At 38.3% G+C, this 17,761-nt stretch overlaps 1 protein-coding gene across 4 annotated transcripts in view; it reads right to left on the bottom strand.

The window, feature by feature from the left end:
* Nucleotides 1-17,761, bottom strand: part of peak1 (pseudopodium-enriched atypical kinase 1) — a 55,985-nt gene that overhangs the window by 15,418 nt on the left and 22,806 nt on the right. For 2 of the 4 annotated variants that reach the window (XM_077596369.1, XM_077596371.1), the window contains 3 exons: nucleotides 17,124-17,205; nucleotides 14,016-14,127; nucleotides 3,765-3,840 (listed from right to left, as the gene is read on the bottom strand). The gene's annotated coding sequence lies outside the window, so the exon portion shown is untranslated. The remainder of the gene's footprint in view (nucleotides 1-3,764; nucleotides 3,841-14,015; nucleotides 14,128-17,123; nucleotides 17,206-17,761) is intronic. The other 2 variants (XM_077596370.1, XM_077596372.1) reach the window with 1 other exon arrangement.

The following is a 17,761-nucleotide window of genomic DNA, read 5'->3' as shown; positions in this document are numbered from 1 at the left end:
AAGAAGAAAAAAAAAGGGATTGAGGGAGGCAGTGCGACAGTGAGCCCAATAGGTGGCAAGCTTTCTCTATTTCTATCCTGAGGGAAGGCAATCAGACTTGCCCGACTAGAAAACAGAGGACACTGAAGGGTAAAAATGCCAAAGGTTAAGAGGATTAGCTGTGTTTTGGTGGCATTATTCGGGTTGTCTAGTTATTATTCTACGATACAAATAGTGCATATGAACCCTAACTAAAAAAACAAGGCATGAATTCATTCTATGATCAACTGTTTTTCAATTTCTAGAAAATAATAGATGATTCAGTCAGATAATTATGGAACTGAAACGAAAACAGACAAACGGAAGAATGGAAATTCATTTAAAGACCAAGTGTGGAATGCTGACATTTTTCACTCTGAATATCTTTTAATATCCTTCAATCATCAGTGTGTCGGTGTGCAAATTGTTCGTATCATGTCAAGTGTTACAACTGGCAAAAAGTAGGTAGGATGGTAGAAAAAAACAAGTAATAAAATAACAGTGCTGTAACAGTTTATAGTGCGCTGACTCATGGCAATCAGCTGAAAGAGTTGACTACTATTCTTGTGCCACTTGCATTATGTAACAATGTATTATGCAACGTAATTGACTTGTGATGAATTATAGCGGAGAAAAGTCATTTCAGTAAAGAATTCAATTACTGCAGGGATGGCTTACATAAGTAGAAAATAGCAATTTCAAAAAAGTCAGACAATAAGAGCATGGTGGTATGGTATGAATTTTACAACCTAAACAAGGTCATACAGATGAAAAGGAATACATGATCAAATATGGGGGTCAAAAGGTCAAAGGTCCAAGTTGAAATGTTTGTGTTCAAGATGATTTGAGAATAAAGCAAGGCATTAATATCAAACTTGCCAGATTGGTTTTTCAGCTATTTATTCACCTTCAATAGATTTATTTCCAATTTCGGACAAGATGGTATTTTGTAATAAAAAAAATAAAAAATAAAACTCCCAACTGCAAAGCCAGAGTGATCAAACAACCACTAAAACAAGTCGTTTATTTGTTTCTGGGATTTTTGCATCAAATCAATGTGAGATGCTAACAATAGAAGTACTTCAAAACAGCCATGTTTGAGTTCCCAACAGTGAAAAGCCTATTTTTAGCTCAAAAGGAACAAACATTCTTTTTATAGTCTTCGGCTTGAGACAACTAAATCAACGTTGGGAGTTTAGACACTCACTTATAAAGGACAGTAGAGGGAAAGTTTTAGATTCAAAATCTTAAAGCACCCAAATAAAAGCTTGACTTGCAAAGCCATGATCAAATACCATATTTTCTCGCATATTAGCCGCCCCCGCGTAAAAGCCGCACCCTTAAAATGGCCTTAAAATCGTTACATTTTACAATTTATCTTGTATAAGCCCCCTGATTCACAATTTTCACCTCCATATTCATAATTTTAATAGGGAGTATAAATGTGTTACTTTGAAAAGAAAATGTGAAGAAAAATCCTCGCACGTAGTATTTCTGATATACTGTATAAATCGAAAGATGGCAGCGCCCTAAGCGAGTAATAGCAGGCATTTATACAAAATACGGTAATTTATTTTCTTGTATTTAATTCATAGACGTCAAAATTAATTCTGTTAAGCGTTTTATCTGGTTATCTTTTCTCTATTTTGAAATAAATGACCGTATCGGCCACATTGTCATGCGTTATGGCATTTCTCATCATTTTTTTTGCGACAAATATGGCGTAAATGCGGGAAAATACGGTATGTAACGGACTAAAGATTTGATATCTTGATGTAGATCTTGGTATTGAAATGAGAGACAGTTAATTATAGTAGAGCGATGAAAAGATGGATTTAAAAAAAATAGACAAAAGCAACAACATTCCAATGTTTGGCATTGGTGTTAGATCTGGGAGACTTTTGCCTGGGAAAATGAGACAGACAAGGTCTCTGAGGAAACAAACCCGCGGGCCGAGTAGACAAGGCCAGATGTGTGGGAGAGCATAACTCAACAGTCAACACAATGAATGCATTTTTTATGGTTCGTACGGTACAAGTAAAAACACTACAAATATGCAAAAAATACAAATAATTTAAAAAGGACAGCCAAAAATGATGGAACCAAAAAAGATGTGGGTAAAGGGTAAAAACATCAGTTTTAAGTCATATTTGAACAGACTTGAGGACGTTTGGTTTGCAGTATTTGTTAATAATATTCGCTTAATCGTGACTCGTTAAATGACACTAAAACGGCATACCATAATTTCCGTTTGGCGATACGTTTTCCTGAGCCGGACTGCCGTTTAGCGACAGTGTGAAAAGCTAACGGCTCTCAATTGCCCAAACGCAGGAAACAACATTTTTAGATATAATATTTGGATATTTAAAAAAAATGATTAAAAGAATTAGATCAAAAACCTGAAATATTCATTTTCTTATAGATATAAAACAAAGTTTATTTGAGGAAAAAACATATTTGTTTTTCATTTTAAAAGGAAAGAAAATATTTCTTAATGATGCTCAATAGTAACGTTATTTTTCGATAAAAAAAAAACCATTTCGGATTTAAAAAATTGCATCTATTGATTTAAACACAGGGAAACACAGGAAATATATCCTATACATCTATAATCTTCATTTGAATTTGATCATAAAACAGAAAGTCGACTCATCATTTACTAAAAACACAGAAAAAAATGATTTAAAAAAATTACAATTATTTATTTAAAAGGGGGAAAATCCGGAAATTTAATATACATCTATACTTCTCATTTTAATTTGATCCTAAAACAGAAAGTCGACACTCATAATTTACTTTCTCGGGCCGTACAAAATGATGCGACGGGCCAGATTTGGCCCTCGGGCCGCCACTTTGACACCACTGATAAATTAGCCCGAGTGTGACGAATCTCGAGAACTTATGAAGCTTCACCGAGGCCGTGACTAACACACACTTGCCCAACGAAGGAGAATTTTAGTTGGCTCCGTGCGGATAACATCGTCAGAAAAAGAATATTCCGAGGCTGTCAATGAGCATACATAGAAAATCCCCCCCCAAATTTAATTTGCCTTGGGGCTTTAAAATTTTTTAGCCACACACAACCTTGGCAAGACTGCCTCTGTCAGCACTTTGTCAAATGTGTGTGTCGGTAGATAGATACTCTAAGAACACAAGTTATAACATTTTTGCGCTCTGCAAAATTGGAGATGAGCTCGTCCTCGGGCGTGGATGGAGGCAGCTGCTAATCGCTGACTGGCAAACACGTTCTTCGTTTTGATAGGGGAGAGGGGAATCTTGGTTTTTTTTTTAATAGTCCACGGCAATTTGATAAAAGATGTTGCTATTCTGTTGAGATTTCATTTTTTCAGTGTTTTTTCCCCTCCGTTAGTCAGTGCGAATGGCGGAGCGATCGCTAATGCGAGAGGAGTACAGTGGTACCTCAACATACAATCTTAATCCGTTCCGGAACTGAGATTGTATGTCGAGCTTCTCGTAACTCGAGCGAACGTTTCCCATTGAAATGAACTAAAAACAAATTAATTCGTTCCAACCCTCTGAAAAAACACCAAAAACAGGAGATTGGATTGGAAAAATGTTTTATTTCTTCTAATTCGCCATCTATTAACAAGTCTAATTTGTGCGCATATAAGCCGTACCCTCGTCATTTTTTTAGCCACGAATATGCGAGAAAATACATATGTATGCATGCATGCATGAACATACATACGGGCACAAAGAAACAATACATTTAATATCCAACTCACATTGCGTATCAAGAGGCAAAAGTGGCAGCCATTGAGACCCAGTTGCTGAAGGAGAAAGTGCCCCCTGCTGGAATCTCTGAAAGACAAAAAGAGAAAATAAATTAAGCAAATAGATAGCGAACAGGATTATTGCAGTATTTGGCCAGTTCAATTTCAACATTTTTGGTAAGAAGGCCAAAATAGCGCTGAGTGACGCACCCTCGTTGCATAATCAGAGTTCCTGAGTAGGTCATTCATAAAACATTCATAAATAGTCGACCCCGAGCTAAATCCCAGTTAATGCATCCATTACCAAATCAATACCAAAGTGGATTGACATTTAGCAGCAATGGAGGTCTGATTGCAACACTCAAGTGAGATGTTTGCTGGCAGAATTTGAAAAAAAAATGCGGTTACGCTACAAGCTAGTTGCTATCAGGCCGATCTCTGGACATGTGCGAATGTGTGGTGTTTTTTTTTGGTGTGTTTTCAGGCTGGCGCTGATTAGACCGAAACGTGTCGGGAAGAAGGGAAGGATTAGCCAATATAAACTCCCGAAATAGACATTGACAAACCACCATGTCTTGTTGTATTAGTGTGCATATTCTTGTCAGGGTTTTGCGAATTTCTATTTCCCATCCTCATTTCCAGCGTGAAGTTTAATCCAATCAGTCTCTGCTTGCTGCATTTTGAAGGATAGCTCCAGGGAAAGTGCTTCAGCGTCGACAGGCTTGAACTTTGCTCGTACTTTTGCAGTTCAAGTTCAAACCCAGATGTGCAATCAACTCTGAACCAGTCAAAACATCCGAGTGCACCAAGGCCTTCTCAGGGTTACCACGAGAAGGACGCAAGGAAGTCAGACAAAGCCCAATTCTCCGTGGATTCCCAGAGAGACCGATCAGTGTCATAATGCTGCCTAATGATACATTCAGCAGGCATCATGGCGGACAGAGCAGCTGTCATCGTCCAGGAGATACAGACAAGAGTCTAGTCAATTTCTGGCTTATCTCAAACAGATCTTTGGACGAGGTTCTAATGGCTTGTAAAGTGATCTTGCGGTCAGAGAGTGGCTCTTGACAAACGCAACGATAACTAGACCTACAGACAACCCGATAACAAATACGTACACTCCAACGTTCAGATATTTTTAGGACACATTTTTGGGATTGCAAATAGTTCAAAAATATCCAAACGTCGGCGAAAATAATCACTCAGAGTTCAACATTTATCTGCCCAGGTGGAAGAAGAATGCTATTCAAACAGGAAACAGATTCTGTGCATTTCCTTTTGCATAAAGCAAGGGTGTCAGACTCGGGTTGGTTTGCGGGCCGTTTTAACGTCAACTTGATTTCACGTGGGCCAGACCATTTTAGATATAATATTTAGATTTTTTAAATATAAATGGATTAAAAGAACTGGATTAAAAGCCCTGAATATTCCTTTTTTATAGATCTAAAACAATGTTTATCTTAGCTTTTTTATATATATTTTTAGATTTTACAAAATGATTTTTGAACTAAACACAGAAAAAAGTGATTAAAAAATTACAATTATTGATTTAAAAGGGGGAAAATCAGGAAATTTAATATACATCTATACTCTTTATTTTAATTTGATCCTAAAACAGAAAGTCGGCACTCATGATTTACTTTCCCGGGCCACACAAAATGATGCGGCGGGCCAGATTTGGCCCCCGAGCCGCCACTTCGACACGTGTCATAAACAAACACTGATTTAAAAAATGTAAACGTTTTTTTTGCTGTATTTTTCGCAATACTCTTGTACACATCTTTTAACACATGGTCATATAGTCAAAGTTCCCTAAATACTATGTTATTGACAGAAAATGAGCTTTTAGTGGAAGCCTTATTTTTCTAAGCCTAGTAATGAAGTAATTAGTTTAAGTCCTGTTCAGAAAACAAGTGGAGTTGTACCTCTACTTACGAATGCCTCTAGATACAAAATTTTCAGGTTATGAAATTTTGTTATATGCAAACGACTGTCCCAACATACGAAAGATCCACCCCAAAATGTAAATGCATTTCTTACAGACTTTACGAAAAGTTCTGGAACTGATTAATTTTGGAAATAGAGGTACAACTGTTAACTGAAAATTGGCAAAAACACATTGCAAGACTTTCATTTCCAGATCGTAAATTGTTGTGACTTGCGAGTGGGAAAAAAAACACTGACTGCATGTGAAGTACGCAAATCTAATTAAGATGAAAGCAACAAACAAAACACAAATGCCGAATAGCCCAACACCCAAATGAGCGTCCACTGTTTCCCCCTCTTTCTTCCCACGCCAGTCGCAGAAACTCGAGAGACAAGAAACAAAACAGTTGCTTCTCTGAGTGACACTTCAAAACAAAAACAATTGCACGCCATTGCGAGCGAAGCTCTCGTGAGTCATTTCAAAATATGCAGACTGTGACTGATCGTAACAATCAGCTTTTTCCTCCGCTTGGTCTTTTGTAGTGATTATGTACTAAATTATTTTCGAGAGACCACCACTTATTGGCTGCGGGGACTCTTTGCGTTCAGACGGCTGGTGCAGATGGCAGATGATGTGTGGTACCTCTACAAACGAGCACTGAACGATTTATTCAGACGTGTTTCGAACAGAAAACGCACAACGCGCATGCGCGGGCAAAAAGAGGGCTTTCTGGTTAATGATGTATACTCGTGCACACAACACCGATAGCCAATGGCACCCTTTCTCAGAATAAAACTTCATTACCCACAATTAATATGTGGGTAGGCTGTTATTCCTTCCTTCGCCTGTTAGCTCCCGCGATCGCTCATTCAAGACTACTTCTCGTTGGCAAGTGGTCGTGCGTTATCCAATTGTGAGGTCATTTGTGTGCATTATTTTCGGAATATTTTGAAGGGAATACAACAGCAAACAGCCCATCGATAGCGAACGTGAGGGTGGAGGCGTGGCACACCGCTAACCCGGCCAGAACAAAGGTTAAAAAAAAAAAGAATTCAGTTTTCTGTAAAGTTACATTAAACGTATGTTTCAGTGTGTCTGTATATATTAATCCAAGTTAATTTAAATTAATTTGTTCAGTTACGAGTGCATTGTCGTGGAACAGTATTTCACTGCTTGGCATTGAACCAAACTTCCATGAGAGTCAAGTAAACTATTACAAACAGCCAGTGAACACATTTAATGTCAGAGGGCTTCCGAGAAACATGGCTGGGGGGCCGTGCCATTATGTTCTGCCAACCTGCCATTACATCCAACCTTTCATCACTGAATGTAGGGGTCGTTTGTATGCAAGGAGGTGCCCAAGTTTTACTGGATACAAAGCATGAAAACCTGCGTCATCAGCCTTCAGTTGTTCATGGCGTGCTTCACAACTAATTTGGATTGGGCCCCGACTCATCATTTTTGTCTGTCGCCATTCATTCGGGTGACCTCACCACGGCTTATTGGTAATTTTGCTCCCAAAACCATTCACACAGAAACCAAGTTCTCATGCAGGTATCAGTATTTTCAATTTGGAAAGCAAACTGAATAGGATGTTGGCTGCTATTATGCCTTGGGCCGACAATCAGTCCTTCCAGATAAGAACCAGGAGAAAACCTTATTTAAAGGCAGAGAAGGTCAGATTGAGATCAGGGAAGGCCAATTAGAATTCACTGAGAAGAAATCAACAGCACAAGGAAACGCATAGCTAGGAAGGTCACAGTAGCCTTGATGAATTGCTTAGAAAGCAGCTTTCCTCAACTCTGAAGTAGTATCTGAGTGTGCCACCATGTTGCGAGCCAGCTCCGGGTGTGAATTTTAACACCCGATACTCATTTCTCCTGCCGTCACTACTTGCTATCTGATGTGGGATGCTATGGCACTGGGTGAAAGCGCACATTGTTGTGATATTTTTTTGCTGGAGTAAATCGGCTTCAACTTGAGTTTGATTTATTTAATAAGGGAAATATGTAAGATTGTAGCTGAGGGCTAATTTTCATCTTTAGTCCCTTAGGTAAGGTTAGAACTTTATTTCATCCCGTATTCGTGAAATTTCTTGGTTGCAGTAGCAAGACAGTCACAAGACACAGAAGACATTGTAGACCTAGGTAAAAAACTGGAGCCACACAGGAAGTCCACAATATGGGGACCTTCTGCAAACTGAGACTGAGGTTACCGCAGTCTTTGTATAGTTTGAAGATAAATGATGACATATACCAGTGACACACACATACGTTGCAGTTTTAGACAGTGTTGTGATCGCAATTTTGTTCGTCTAACAGCCAGGCTTGAAGGTGATTGGCCAAGAGGTTCAGAGACGGAAGTTCACGTATCCTAATTGGTATTGACTTCCAGGTATGTGCAGCACGGACATAGCACTCTTTTTAAAGGGAACTACACAGTCACCTCTAGAACCAGCCCTTGTTGATATGTTGGACTACAAAACTACAAAATTAATCTGGTCACAATCTCTGCAAGAAGTTCTGCCAAGGCTATAATAACTTGAGATTCCAAGCCAAGACCTGTGAAAGAACAACTACGCTAACCGGAGGGCTCTTCGATCCATCATTATCAAAATAGATAAGTGTAAATAGCAGATTGCAATGCCTGTCAAACGCACCTAATTGTTGAGTTTTCTGTTCTAACTCTGGTGGGGAATTTGTTGGAACAAATGGATCTCTGGCCTACTTTTATATTTAGCTTGAAGGTTTTGTTTATATTGTTTTAGTTTGTACAACACTGGCCTCAAATCCCAAATCACAAGCTATTCAGTCTTATGCGCACATCTCCATGCCGCTATCTGTGCACAGCATTGTGGGTCTTTTCAAAACCTGCACGGCAAATAATGACTAGCAGGATCAAAGCCTATGAAAGGACCTGCGCTTCAATGGGTTTGAGCTTGGGGAGCTGGGTGACTCAAAGTGATAACGAAGCTCATAGTTTTTGCCCGTCTTACACACAAATGCTTTGGCTTGGGAATCGATACCGATTCAGTCGTGGGATTCGCGTTGCTTCGGTTAGCATTCGGCAAATGTTGCGTCGCATTCGGCCACACACGTTTACCCCAGAAAAACACTTTCAGAGTATCAAAGCTGTTTTCCCCCCCAAACAAGCATGAACCAAAAGCGTTATGGCGGTTGATCTTTGGCACTTTGCAGTTTCGTGCAAGTCAAGTCTAATTCATGCGCATATAAGCCGTACACTTGATTCAGTCAAATACGTTTTGGCAGTGGCGGTCCGTGCATTTTCTCGTAGCGCTTTCAACGGGTAAAATCCACTTCCTAGCAGCATTTAATGATTAAATACAAATACTGGAGCTTTTCTGACATTACAACCGGGCCAGGGGTGATTTTCCCGGGAAAAGACAGCGATGGCAAAAATTGCACTAAAATGGGGTAAAATCCACTTCCTAGCAGCATTTAGTGATTAAATACAAACACTGGAGCTTTTCAGATATCAGAACCAAGCCCACAATTGAAATATTATTTAGGAATATAGCCCTATTTTACTCACCAAAAATCCTTTTTAACTGTACACAATATCCATCCTCCTTTCTTTCTTCCTTCTTTTCTATCGCCATCGAAGCTAATGCTGAAAGTCGAGCCTGTCCTGTCGTATTTCTGGCATAGTCCGTCTTGAAAATGGCTTTAAATCAACACAACAATATATTTGCTTGTGCAGCTCGCTCCAGATACAGTTTGGTAGCTCTGGCTAATCACTAGCCAATCATAGTTGGTGAAAGCGATGACGTATCCCTACGCCTGCGAAAAGGCAATGATGTATCCCTACGTCTGCGACAATGCATTGTGGTGTTGCCAACTCGAAATCTGATTGGTTAAAGCAACAGTCTTATCAAAGCTTGTTTAATAGAGCAGAGCCCGCAGAACTGATTGTGAAGGCCTTGAGGCAGATTTCTGACCCTGGCAACAATTAATGGCTGAAATGTGATTGGTTAAATGCTTCAATATGAAAACACACATCTGGAAGCAGTGCAACCAGGGGGAAAAGTAATGAAAGGAAGCTAACGGACAATTTGGAATTATTTCATAAGTATTGATGGACAAAATATAATATATGATTCAGATATTTCTTAGGCCAGCAGAGAAGGCCTTGACGGCCTGCCACTGCCGTACACTTGATTCAATCAAATACGGCGTCTACGTTTTGGTATGTCAAGTAATGTCAAGGACACAACATTTGTCAGGGATGCAGACATCTATTTTGAGTAAACGCATTACGACAGTTCATAAATTTTACGTATGACAGCTTATGTTTTGTCAAAAGAAAAGCACGCGGAATCTGGTTCTCATGTCGCTGACACGCAATACTACCGATGCCCAAATACCAAACGTTATGAGAAGCCGTTGAAAAAGTGGATGACTTGAAACCAAAGTATGTTGGAACTTAAAATTCCATCCAGCCTATTTATGTTGGCGAGATTGCGCATTTTTAGCCTGAAAAATATGTTCTTAAATCTTAAAAAGGCCAATTAATATGCGAAATGGATTAATCTAAGCACCATTGCCATTTAGTAACGAATCTAAACACTTTGAACTCAGGAGCAATACGGGCAAGTGAAATTGATTTTGCTCTGCCAGATCGAAAATTACTTGTCATTACCATTCATTATTTATCATAAATCAATCTGTAATGATTTCACTCCACTAGAGTTGGAATACATTTCCCTGAATATTTTAGAATGTCATTTAAACCTATAAAATATTAACAATCGGGATATATTCCATAAATCCTTACAATTTAAAACGTAGCCTACTATTTATTGACCATGATCCATGACAGATAACATTAGATAGATGAAACTATACAATAAAGTGTAGCTGCAATCGTTTAGATAGCATATTGAAACAATTATGGGAAACTTTATATTGACTTGGATCTACAGGCTACTGTATGTTGTTAAAGTCAATTTAATTACTCTCCTGATTGTTGGAACGGTCGAAGCAATAAACTCTTATCAAAAGCAAACGATAGACATAAATTGACAGTGGCATATTAATAAGAGTAAGAGGAGGCATATAGCGTTGTTTGTCTTAGCGAGTGGGGTATGCCAAAGGTTAAAAAGATATCCAAATGGGTTACGACCTCTTGATCTGTTCAAGATGTAATAGATCAGACAAGAATATTCAGAGACATAACTTCGCATGAACTGGTTGGATTTTATTTTACTCTGTGAGACAACTGCAAATATATATAAAAAAAACAAGCGGACTTTGTGCTAAGTTGTGCAACCAGATTTTTCGGTAAAAAAAATGATGACAGAATCAAGGGTATGGCTTATATGCGCATAAATTAGACTTGACATGCACGAAACTGCAAATGGACAAAGACGAAATGCCATAACGCAGACAATGTGGCCGGTCATTTAGTTCAAAATAAAGAAAACATAAACAGATAAAACAGTAAACCAAATTTATTTTCAAGTCTATGAATGAAATTCAAGAAAAAAAATCGTGTATGAAATGCGAAAAAACTCACTTGATGATTTTTCTCAAGATTTTCCCTTTAATGTAACACATTTATACTCCCTATTAAAACCATGAATACGGAGGTAAAAATTGTGAATCAGGGGGCGCCTTATACGAGGGAAATTGCAAAATTCAACGATTTTTTTAGGCAATTTTAGGGGTGCGGCTTATATGAGAGAAAATACGGTATGTAAAAGATCCTCGTGAGGTAAACATGCATTCGAACTATCTAATATAAGAGCGTCAACCTCCAAAATTTCAAAGTGGTTGAGCTATATTTTGAAAAATCACGTAGGCCAAGGGTGTCAGACTCGGGTTGGTTCGCGGGCCGCTTTAACGTCAACTTGATTTCACGTGGACCAATTTAGATATAATATTTAGATTTTTTAAATGAATTGATTAAAAGAACTGGATTAAAAGCCCTGAATATTCATTTTTTTATAGATCTAAAACAATGGTTTTTTTTTAGCTTTTTTATATATTTTTAATTTTACAAAATGATTTTTGAACTAAAAACACAGAAAAAATGGAATAAAAATTACAATTATTGATGTAAAAGGGGGAAAATCAGGAAATGTAATATACATCTATACTCTTCATTTTAATTTGATCCTAAAACAGAAAGTCGGCACTCATGATTTACTTTCCCGGGCCACACAAAATGATGCGGCGGGCCAGATTTGGCCCCCGGGCCGCCTTTTTGACACGTGATGTAGGCTCAACAATGTGAGCTTCACAAAAACGTGACTGCAAAACCATTTTAAGATCAAAACTACCCGCTCACGTGGTGGTTATTTTTAGGCAGTTTGTTAACTTATGAAGCTCATTAAGATTCTTCTTATCTCCTGGTTGAATTTGCTGAGGCAGGAAAGTAGAAACTTCAAGCAGAAGCACAAACGTGCAAATGTATCTTTGAACATGTTTCTTGTAAAAAAAAAACACGTCAGATTCAAAAACAATATATACTAGCTTAAAATCAAGACTGAAATCGATCAATAAAATAGCCAACGAGCCTTGAGAGCCAATGAGTTGACTCGTTTTTATCGACGATAACAGGATGTGATGTGCAACACAGATTTGGGATTAGCTATGATTGCAACAGCTTCAATTTCATATTCGTCAATAATCCGTGTCGTTTGTACGCTAATCCATTCTGCCTACTGTCACATTTATTCGCAGTATTTGAAATTAAGAACGTATGGAATCGCTGATCATCTTAAGCATGTACTAAGTCAAGAACATTAAAAAATGGCAACAATATCACCATTTTTTCATGAGCAATTGATGTGATTTCTAGAAATGTCAGGAAAACTGATTCTTTTTAACTGTGACAACCCATCGCTCGTAAAAAAAGACATAACGGAAGCAATTAGTACATGAACAATATGATATACCAATGTAGCACATGTAAATGTAGTGGAAAAACAAATTATGGTACCAAAAAAATGGACAAAACTCTGGAGCGGAGGAAGGTATTCATTCACCCCACCCTTGTAGTTCCACAGAGGTGGCATGTAAACACAGCTGAAAAAACATGGAAGACGGGGTGGGATGAACGAGGTCCAACAGAAGTGAAGTCACAACAAGTCTCTGTCTCGCAACATCTACACAAGACGAGACAAAAGCCTGTTCGGTCTCTTGGATCTGTAGCGATTTTACATATCAAAATATTGGGATGGATCTAGTTCAACTTCATCAAGGGATACTTCACTTCATAGCATGATATCCGATTTCTCCACCCAATCTCGACAGTAAAAACCACAGGTGGGTCCAAGACCGAACAGCTGAAACTCACGGCTGTTTCAAGATTTGGACGGCACACGGTTGACTGGACCGTTAAACAATAGGTGGCCAGATTGAAGGCCTTGGCCTCCGTCAAGTTAAATCACATTAAAAAAGGCACTAAATCTCAAACACTGATAACTGATGACAACATTCAGAAAAACTGGATATGAATTGAAACATGATGCCCCGACAACCCCTTGCAAAAGGATCCAATATATTACAGTTTTTTGAATGGAAGCATTTATCAGATCGTGAGAAAATGAATTACCGCATCTGAGGTAACTGTGAGGCAATCAACAAATGCAATAAAAATACCGCCTGGCCAACGAACTGCCTTAATCTGATCCAGAAAATTTCCGACTTGGCTGAGACTATCAGAGGTGCTAACTTCTCCGGAACCTTCAGAGTTTACCCGGACAAGCAACTCAAACTCCGGCACCCCGGACAACCTCCCTAAACTCAGAAAATCCCCCAAAAATGGAAGCTAACAATTTCGGAAAAGAACCAAATTTCCAATTGAAATGCTGCAGTGTTTTTCTTACACCAAACACTGAACTAGATTTTTCCTGAATACGTCATTGATATATTAATTTTTATGATCTTAATGTGAGAGAAAATAAAAGCTCTCCTTCACCCTTCTTTGGAAGAAACTGGACTTGCAAATTGACCGACTTGAAGTCGCGAAGAATTAAGCAAATGTAATCAGATTTGTCAAAGCTTTTTCATAGATTTTGAGCTGGCTTACCTGTGGTGCTTTATGAATTATTCATCAGAAATCACTTAACTCCAAATCCATATTTGACTTGAAATGCATTGCCGGTGTATTATTATTCCCCAAATTGATTTAGAACAAATGAACTCAACCAAAAACGGATTGGAATTCAACACCAGTCATTGGCAGCCAATACATTAAAAGATAAATATTCAATATCCAAACACATCTCAGACCTAAACATCAGTTATTGCTTTGTAATAAAATCCCTGACGGGGAATTTAACCATCAAGGAATCCGACAATAAAGCTCACCCTTGGTAAATTTGCCCCGATGAAGATCAGCTCTGCATTTCCTGGCTCTCAAAGGACCGATTGGAAGCAAACAACTAGCCTGGGAAAACCAGTCTATCCCCGCAGCCTTGGCCTAGGATTGGAGGACAGAAACAGCAGGACGTGAGGACGGATGACCTCGTATATAACGCTACATTCCTGGCATACTACTTTTAAAGGGTCAGGGAGATTTCAGCAGTCTTGAACTGGTCATAACAAGCCCAGATGCTTGTTATTCAGATAGTTTGGTCATGAATGAACGCAAAGTCCTTCTACTCTATACTGTACTTTTTTTTTCTAAGTGTAGAAACCACTGTAATTTTGCCTAACAAAATCGTTTGCGGAATGTAGAACATTTGATAGTCCTCAATTTAGGTATGTAGGACTCTCTGAAAAAGAAATGTCTTTCATTGTGGTCTTTTTGGAAACTCTAAACAGCTGCCCCCTTCTTGCCGTCATCTTCCAGAGACTTGAGAGAAAGTGGGAGGAGTCACGATAGGAACAAATGTTCCAGACATCCACTCAGTAATTGATCTTCTTTGACCTCGTCTTCCTCTGGGGCCTTCAAGGGCAGACTATTTTTATTGTTTTTTTACAACATTCCCTCTACAATTCTCCACAGCAACACACTTTCTGTGGCTTACCGTATTTTCTCGCATATTGACCGCCTCCACGTATAAGCCGCACCCTTAAAATGGTTGAATTTTACAATTTCTCTCGTATAAGCCGCCCCCGATTCACAATTTTCACCTTAATATTCATGGTTTTAATAGAGAGTACAAATTTGAAGGGAAAACCTCAAGAAAAATCATTGCACGTGGTATTTCTGAGAAATTATATCACAGGTGTCAAAGTGCCGGCCCAGGAGCCATATCTGGCCCGCCACATCATTTTGTGCGGCCCGAGGAAGTAAATCATGAGTGCCGACTTTCTGTTTTAGGATCAAATTAAAATGAAGAGTATAGATGTATATTAAAAATGATTTTCCCACTTTTAAATCAATAATTGTAATTTTTTAATCCATTTTTTCTGTGTTTTTAGTTCAAAAATCATTTTGTAAAATCTAAAAATATATAGAAAAAGCTAAAATAAACAATTTTAGATCTATAAAAAAATAAATATTTAGGGCCTTTAATCCATTTATAAAAAAAAAAATCTAAATATTATATCTAAAATGGTCCGGCCCACATGAAATTGAGTTGACGTTAAAGCGGCCCGCGAACCAACCCGAGTCTGACACCCTTGTCCTATAGTCATATCAGTACTAGTCTGACACCCTTGTACTAGATGATTCGAAAGGGTGTTGTCTACACGTAGACAAATTCAAAAAGGAGGTCACGTGAGCAGTACAACCAGGAAGTGTGTCCATAGCAATCTAGTTTGTTATCCCTAGATAAGATGGTGGCACCCTGAGCAAGCAATGGCAGGCACAAGTGAGTTTTTTCACGTTTTATACAAGATACAGTTTTATTATGCAAGATATGGTTAATTTTTTTCTAGAATTTCATTCATAGACGTCTGTTAAGCCTTTTTTTCTGTTTCTCTTTTCTTTATTTTGAAATAAATGACTCGCATTATGGCATTTCGTACATGTCAAGTCTAATTTGTGCGCATATAAGCCGTACCCTCGATTCAGTCATCATTTTTTTAGCGACAAATACGCCGTATATGCGAGAAAATACGGTAATTGATTCAGTCTTCAATGGGAATAGATATCACGGGAAGTCTGTGAACATTGTTCCAGTGCATCCTAATGCGTTTATCAAGGACGAATCACAGCGTGGAAAGGCATCAATCAATACAAAGAGTAACTTAAAGAGCAACGGTGAGTCAACATGGTGTAATCTTAATGGATCCATGTTGCCGGTCAATAGAGGCTGACTTTTACAGTGCGCAGCTTTCAGCAAAGGCATCGCGTTTTAAACACATCATTAAAAAGTGCCTTCAAATCCTGGGGCGGACTGTTTTGTTTTATCTCTCTGAAATAAAACGTTAAATGTCAAAATGACTTTCATGGAGGAATTGTATCATTTTGGAAGCCCGGAGTCGTGCAGGAGAAACAAATAAAGTATTTTTTCCAAAACAAATCTATAGCATGTAAAAAATCTGTTTTATGAATGTTCCAATCGGATTTTTCTGTTTACCTTTAGTTGTGATTTAGCCACGGCTGAATCATTTTTTTATTAGAGAAAGTTTTTCCCACTAAATGACCTCCACGAAAATCACTAATGACGTTCCTCGGGGTAATACAAGAAAAAATAAAATAAAAATGGGTGCCCTATTTAAAGGAGCTGTTGAGCGCAGCGCAGCTAGCTAATGGCTGTGCTATCAGTGAATCAGCATTCAGGAGATAATGATGTAAAAAAACAAACCCCTGAAACATTCCCAACCTCTTCATCTTCAACCATCAGAAGGCAGGGTCACGTGGGAGATAATTGTGGGAATTTTTCCACAGTGAAAATGAGGTTTTTAAATCATGGAGAGATTGCAGACTACCTGGCATTCCTGTTTGGACCGTCTACTTCAAAGACGGCCAACTTTGCAAAATAATGGCTACGACAGTTTTGCAAACTATGAAAAAAAAATCTATATAAAGTGATTCCTCGAATATTGCGGTTAATGTACAGCAGACATGGCCGCAACAATTGAAAAATCGCGAAGTAGGCTCACCCCTATTTAAAAACAACGTGTATTTTTACTTCAGTACTGAGTTCTAGTAGCAAGCGGTGGACAGGGGAGTAGCTTTTCAATTTTTTTAAAATAATTAATAGCAGAAAAAAATCTCGAAGAAGTGACTACGCGATAAGTGAAGTGCAATAATTGAGGGAAGACTGTAATAGTACATATCAATATATTAAATTAAAAAAAATAGAACATTGCAGTAGAATAGACATCAACCTTTAGCTGACACCAAAATTGTCTGCCTTAGAGACAACAACAACAAAAATCCAGAAATAGCTGCTTAGCTTAGAAGGTGACAACACAGTGAGAGGATAAAAAAAAAAAAAATTACAAATAAAAGCAAACACACAAACACTGTAACGTTAAAAATGTTCGTACTTGAACAGTGGTCCGAAGAGGTTTTCCTACCTTATCTAGGATGTGATGGGCCTCGTTATTGTGGCTGGAATTTGGGGTTCAGTCTTTGAAAAAAAGGCTGCATCCAGTTTTCCTGCAGAGAAGACAAAAGGTGGTAGAACTAAATATGTTGTTGTTTTTCAAGAAATTGTGAAGAAATCATAGGAACAATTAAGAAAGAGGGATAATTGAATTGATTTTTCCAGCTTTAAGTTGAACAAAAGATCAAGGTTCTCAAAAACCCAATTTTAAATGAGTTGTCAGTTGCTAAATTATTGATGACAACGATATGAAGAAGCCTGCCAAATTTGAGTTTGTCTCAAGTTAGTCCCTGCCTTAAAAAGATCCCTTCAGGCAATCTGCTTTTGCTCTCTTAGAAAACACAGACAAGAAAGCAGACTATATAAGGAATTGTTGGTGTTGTGCGCAGCCGGGAGGCTCAGAACTGTTAAGAGCTAACCAGTGAGTTTACATTAAAAGACTTTTCTATTTTGTTTGTTTTAAAAAGGTACAGCGTGACTCTGCTACAGGGAGTCATAAGTAAATGTTAAGTGCGTAACGTAACGGTACTACCAAGGATAATCACGACAATCTGAGTGGATTCCTCTCTGGTCAAAGCAAGCAGAGGTCCAGTTATCTGTTGTTCAGTC

Source organism: Stigmatopora argus, chromosome 3 (assembly GCF_051989625.1).
Source record: "Stigmatopora argus isolate UIUO_Sarg chromosome 3, RoL_Sarg_1.0, whole genome shotgun sequence".
NCBI lineage: Eukaryota > Metazoa > Chordata > Actinopteri > Syngnathiformes > Syngnathidae > Stigmatopora > Stigmatopora argus.
The sequence above is the reverse complement of the archived record's forward strand: the minus strand, read 5'-3'. Positions and strand labels throughout refer to the sequence as shown.